A 7,500-nucleotide genomic window follows, 5' to 3' on the forward strand; every position below is an offset into this window, starting at 1 on the left:
TATGTATACATATAAGTATATATATATGTAGGTATGTATACATATATATATATATATATATATATATATATATATATATATACATATATATATATATATATATATATATATATATATATATATATATATATATACATTTAAGTATATAAAAATGTAGGTATATATATATATACATATATATATATATATATATATATATATATATATATATATATATATATATATATATATATATATCACACACACACACACACACACACAAACATACATATATCGACGGCCACCTTCAGTCGATGTCGACTATGGCATTATGGTCTACCCACTCCGTATAAGTAGAGTAAACGCCTGGGCGAAAGAATCTGAGGAGCAAGCTGTTGCCCATGTAGCACGCTCCTCCGTCTCTTCACGCAGCTGATGGACCCAAGGAAACGGTATAAAGCGATGCATTTTGGCACTAGCGGCGTCACAGGAATTGCCAGGATGAGGTCACAAGCGACGACGAACTGCCTTCGGGACTCCGGCTCTGGATTTTTCCTCGAGGTTGACTCCCGAAGCTTTTTCATCTTAAAAATACCACAAGGCAGTGGATTCCTTTGTATAGGATGGACTTCCATAGCCTTTGACCATGCATAGACTGAACTACAAAGCAGTTCGCTATATATATATATATATATATATATATATATATATATATATATATATATATATATATATATATAAATATATATATATATATATATATATATATATATATATATATTACTAGTAGTACTATTTCTACTACTTCTGCTACTACTACTACTACTAATGACAATGATAATGAAAATAATAGCAATAATAAGGATTATGATAATGATCACAACGATAATAATAATGATAATAATACTAATATTAATACTAATGCTAATAATAATGATAATAATAATGATATCGATAATAATAATAAGAAGAATATATTAATACTAATGCTAATACTATTATTACTAGTAATAACAATAATAATAATTATGATAATAATACTAAAGTAGTGAAAGTAATAAGGACAATAATAAGGATAATGATAATGATGATGATGATGATGATGAAGATGAAGCTGATGATGATGATAATAATAATAATAATAATAATAATGATAATAATAATAATAATAATAATAATAATAATAATAATAATAATAATAATAATGCAAATCATAATAATAACAATGATAGTAATAGTGATAAAAATTATAATAATAACAGGAGAATTAATGATGATGAACACTGAAACTGAAACAACAACAACTTCAACTATAATAATAGTAATAATGATGTTAATAATAATAAAGATAAATTGTAATAATAATAATAATGATAACATTAATGATGATAATGATTATAAGAATGCTGATAAGAAGAATAATGATAATAATAATGATAATAGTAATAATAATAAAAAAAATAATAGTAATAATAATAAATAATGATAATAATAATAATAATAATAATAATAATAATAATAATAATAATAATAATAATAATAATAATAATAAATGATAATAAGAAAATAAGAAATAGTAATACCAAAAGAATAATGATGATAGTAATAACATTAATATTAGTAAAGATAAGAATGACAGTAATAACAATAATAATAATAATAATAATAACAACAATAGCAATAATAATGATGATAATAATAATGATAATAATTATAATAATGATTATAATAATAATAATAAAAATAAGACGATGAAGAAGAAGAATGATAATACTAATAAGAAGACCCATAATAAGGATAATGATAAAAGAAACGATAATAGTGACATTGAAAATAATGATGATGATTATGATAATAATAATAATAACAATAATAATAATATAATATTAATGGTAATGATGATGATAATAATAATAATAATAATAATAATAATAATAATAATAATAATAATAATAATAATAATAATAATACAAATAATAATAATAACGCTGATAATGATAACAATAATGGTAATGGTAGTAATGATAAGAAAAATACCAATAACAATAGCAATAATAGTGATAATAATGATAATAATAATGATCAAGCATGATGTATGACGTAATGGTGTCGATCTAAAGGTATATGTTTGTGTAAGTGCATATACGTATATACATTATGTGTATGGCATATATACAAGGGAGCATGTATACACGGATTACTATACATTGCATCTAAAAGTACATTTCTTCGCTTTCTTTGGAGTTATTTTCCATCCTTTAGCATCAAGATGAAAGAGAGAAAAACAGAACAATCGCTCGTAATTGTTCCACGCCCGAGTAAATCCCAATCGCACAACACATAAACTGCAAAGGAAATGGACGTGTTTCCCCGCGAAGAAAAATGAGAAATGCGCTGGTCTCCCTCATTCACCTGACCCTCGTACCCACCCCTTACCTGCTATCCCCCAACCCTGCCCTGCCCCCCTTCCCTTCATTCACCTGTCCATGCCCTCTACCCTTCCCCTCACCCTCCCGTACCACCCCTTGCCCTCAGGTCTAGCCCTCCCTCTAATGCACTGCTCATAAAACAGTCCCGCAAATCTTCACAGCTAAAATACCTTCGGCCATTAATCCAAGACAGATGGCCGGGTCTCGAAAGGCAGAGGCGGCCGGCCATACTACGCGGCCTGGGTGTCACGTTGAGAGTTTATACGCGGGGTCGCTGACGGGGGAGAGATACCGGGATGGGGGTAAGAGGGGGTAGGGAGTTTGGAGGAGTGGGGGGGTGGAGGGAAGGGAAGCAGATGAGAAGGGAGTGATGGGGGGGTTGGGGGTGAAAGGAAGTGAGGCAGATGAGGAGGGAGGGATGGGGGGTGGGGTAGAGGGACGGGAGGCAGATGAGAAGGGAGGGAGGGTGGGGTACGGAAGGAAGGAGGGAACGAAGAGGAGAGGGCAGAGAGAGAGAGAGAGAGAGAGAGAGAGAGAGAGAGAGAGAGAGAGAGAGAGAGAGAGAGAGAGAGAGAGAGAGAGAGAGAGAGATGTTAAGAGATAGAGAGAGACAGAGGAGTGGAGATGGACAGACAAATGTATAAATAGACAAATATGAAGAGAAAGAGAAGGAAAATTCTGGCAGCAGATATTGTAGAGACAATAATAACACTGAAACATTGATTATCATTTCTGTAACTGTCATCGTTAATGTCATCATATTTACCACAGAGAAAGGGGGAATAAGTAGGATTGATAAAAGTACTAACACACGGTATAACATTTGATCAGAATCATTCTTACTGATTCAACTTAGATTTAAAAAACAAAGACTAGTTAAAACGATAATTTTGGAAATAACAATGATGGAAATAGAGATTATAATAATGATTATAATGATAGAAATGATAAGATGAATAATTACAACCGTGATAATGACTAGAATATAATGATGATAGTAATAACGAAATTCATAAAATATAGCAACAGTAAAACTAAGGATGATAATGATATCAATATTAATAAAACAAGGAAAATTATAATAGTACTGATAATGATAGTAATAATGATAATAGTGATAATAAATATAATGATGACAAGAATATTTACGAAAATAATAATAATGATAATATTACAATAATAATATTATCATCAATAATAATGATAATATAAACAACAATAAAAGTAACATTAATGGTGATAATGGTAATGATAAAGATACCAATACTGAAAATAATATTGATAATGATACTGTTACTATGGATAATACTAATACTTATGATGAAAATTATAATAATGATGGTGATAGCAATGGAAACAAGGACAATAAAAGGAGCAAAATAATAATAATGATGTCACTAATAATACTGATTACGAGAGTAACGATAATGATGATAATAATTATAATAATGATAATAATAACAATGAAAATAGTAAGAATAACAGTACTAAGGAAAATAATGATGATAATGATCATGATAATATTGTTAATGATAATAATAATAACAGCAACAACATCAACAATGAACATAACAATAATAATAGTAATAATGATAACAATAATAATAAAAAAATAATAATGTTGGTAGTAATGACAATGTGAATAATGACGATAAAATTAATTCTATTCATAATAATGATGAAAATAATGTTAAAAATATTGATGATAATAATGATGGTTATGACATCAATATTTCTAATGAAAATAATAATCTTAATAAAGATGATGACAATAACTATAATATTGATAAAAATAATAACGATAACAATGATAATTGTGACAATAATAATGACAAATAGTATTTACATCAAAACAGTAGTTATCATCTTCATTAATTAAGATAATGAAAATAGATAAAAACAATGATAATTTTTTTTTTTTAAATAATGGTAATAATAGTAATAGTAATAATGATAATAACAACAAAAAAATAATAATGATAATAATAATACAAATAATAATAATGATAATGATAATACAAATAATAATAATGATAATAATAATAATAATAATAATAATATTAATAATAATAACAATAATAATAATAATGATAATAATAATAATGATAATGATAATAATAATAATGATAATAATAATAATAACAATAATAATAATAATAGTAAAAAATAGTAATAATAGTAAAAATAATAATGACAAGACTTACTAAAATAATGATAGTAATGATAATAATAATAATAAGGACGATAATATTAATAACTATCATAATAACAGTAGTAGTAGTAGTAGTAATGATAATTATGATAATACTGATAATTGTGATGATAGTAATAGTAATAAAAATAATAATGATAATAATAATAATAATAATAATAACAGTAATAATAATAACAATAAAAAAATAATAGTAATAATAATGATATCAATAATGGTAATGATAATAATAATGATAATGATAATAATGATAATAATAGGAATACTACTACTACTATTAATGATAATAATAATGACACTACTGCTACTGCTACCACTACGAATAATAATGCTAATAATAATGAGAGTAATAATGACGATAATGATAATGATAATAATAATAATAATAATAATAATAATAATAATAATAATAGTAATAATAATAATAATGATAATAATAATTATTATAATAATAATAATAAACAAATTAATAAATAATGTATAATAAAATAAAATAAAAGTAATAATGATAATAATAACAATAATGATAAATAAATAATATATATAATAATATATAATAAAGTAAAAATAATAATAACTGTTATATTGATAATGGAAATACAAATATTGATAGTAACAGTGATAATAATATTAGTAAAACTAACGAGAATAATAATAACAATGAAAATAATATTATCACTACCATTATTATAATTACCATTATTATCATTATTATTATTATTGTTGTTGTCGTTGTTATTGTTATTATTATTGTTGTTGTTGTTGTTGTTATCATTATTATTATCATTATTATTATTATTATTATTATTATTATTATTATTATTATTATTATTATTATTATAAATATTACTATTATTATTATCATTATTATTATTATTGTTATTATCATCATCATTATTATTATCATTAATATTAACTGTTATAACAACAATAACAACAATAACAACAATAAAACAACAACAATAATTATAAATATAAGGATAATAATAATAATGATGATAATAATAATAATAATTAAAGAAATGATATTAATAAAGATAATAACAACAACAATAATAATTATAATAATGATAATAATAATGATAATTGTAATAATGATTAATCAAAACGGTTATAATGGTAATGATGATAATGCGAATAATAATACTCATGATAATAACAATGATAATAATGATAATGATAATAACAACAACAACAACCACATTCATAATAATGATATTAATAATAATAATGATAATGATAATAATAATGATAGTTATAATAATAATAATCATAAAAATAATAATAATAATAATAGTAATAATGATAATAACAACAGTAATAATGATAATGGTAATAATAATAATAACAATAATAATAATGTAATAATAATAATGATAATAATAATAATAATGGTAATAATAACGATAATAATAATAATAGTAATGATAAGAATAATTATGATGATAATAAGGATAATATTAATGATCATAATAATGAAAATCATAATAATAATAGTAATAATGATAATAATAATAATAATAATAATAATAATAATAATAATAATAATAATAATAATAATTATTATTATTATTATTATTATTATTATTATAATAACAATAATAATAGCAATAACAATGGCAATGATAACAACAATGAAAATAACAATAGTGATAATAGTAATGATAATAAAGTAGGTATTGATGAAATAATTCTAATAAACATAATAAGAAAGACAAGGAAAATTATAATAATAATAATAATAGCAATAATAATAATTACAATCATAATAATAACAACAATAATATTAATGATAATATAAATAATGGTAATAGTAATTATGATGATAATGATACTAATAACAATGATAATAAAGGTAATAATAATGACAATGGTAATTATAATGCTAATAATAATAAAAATGAAAAAGAAAATCATAATAGCAATTATGATAACGATAAGAAAAACAATACTAATAAAATAATGATAATAATAATAATGATAACAATGATAGTAATTATGATAACTATGATATTGATGAAAATAATCTTATTAATGAGAATTATAATGATGATAGAAAATAATAATGATGGTAAAGACAGTAATATCAACATTACAACTACTACTGCCAATAATAGTAAAAATATAATAATCATAATGGTAATAATAACAACAACACTAATAACAATATGATATTATAATAATCATATCAATGATTATAATGATAATAATGATATGAATTACAACAATATTAAGAATGTTGATAATGATGTTTTATCAGAATAGTAAAAATAATAATGATAATGATAGAGAATACTAATAATCACGGTAATAATAATAGTAATAATAAGGATAATTATAATGATAATAATAGTAATGGTAATGATAATGGTAATAATGATAATGATAATAGTGATAATAATAGTGACAATAATAATGATTATAATGATAATAATAATATAAATGATGATAATCATAACAATGATAATGATAATGATTATGATGACGATAATGATAATGATAATAATAAGAAAAAGAAGAATAAAAATAATTATGATAATTATAATAATAAGAATATGAGTAAGAATAACACGCACAACAGCAGTAGCAGCAGCTGCAACAGCAACAACAACAACAACAACAACAACAACAGCAACAACAACAACAATAATAATAATAGTAATATCGTTCCAATTTTAGTATATGTACTGCCGAAGGTAGCGCAGTACAATAATAAATAAGAACAGTAGAAAAGGTAATATTAATGATAATGAGGATAACACAAACAGAAGGAATAGGATAATCAACAACATCAACAACCCTCTTAACAATAATAATAATAATAACAACACAATAAACGTATTCATAAAATCAAAGATACCGACGATGCCCTAAAACCAG

General features: G+C 22.9%; 1 pseudogene; it reads left to right on the forward strand.

Moving 5' to 3' along the window:
* LOC125040431 overlaps window positions 1–7,500 on the forward strand; it is a 21,285-nt pseudogene that overhangs the window by 612 nt on the left and 13,173 nt on the right.

This window comes from Penaeus chinensis, chromosome 29 (genome assembly GCF_019202785.1).
Source record: "Penaeus chinensis breed Huanghai No. 1 chromosome 29, ASM1920278v2, whole genome shotgun sequence".
Lineage (NCBI taxonomy): Eukaryota > Metazoa > Arthropoda > Malacostraca > Decapoda > Penaeidae > Penaeus > Penaeus chinensis.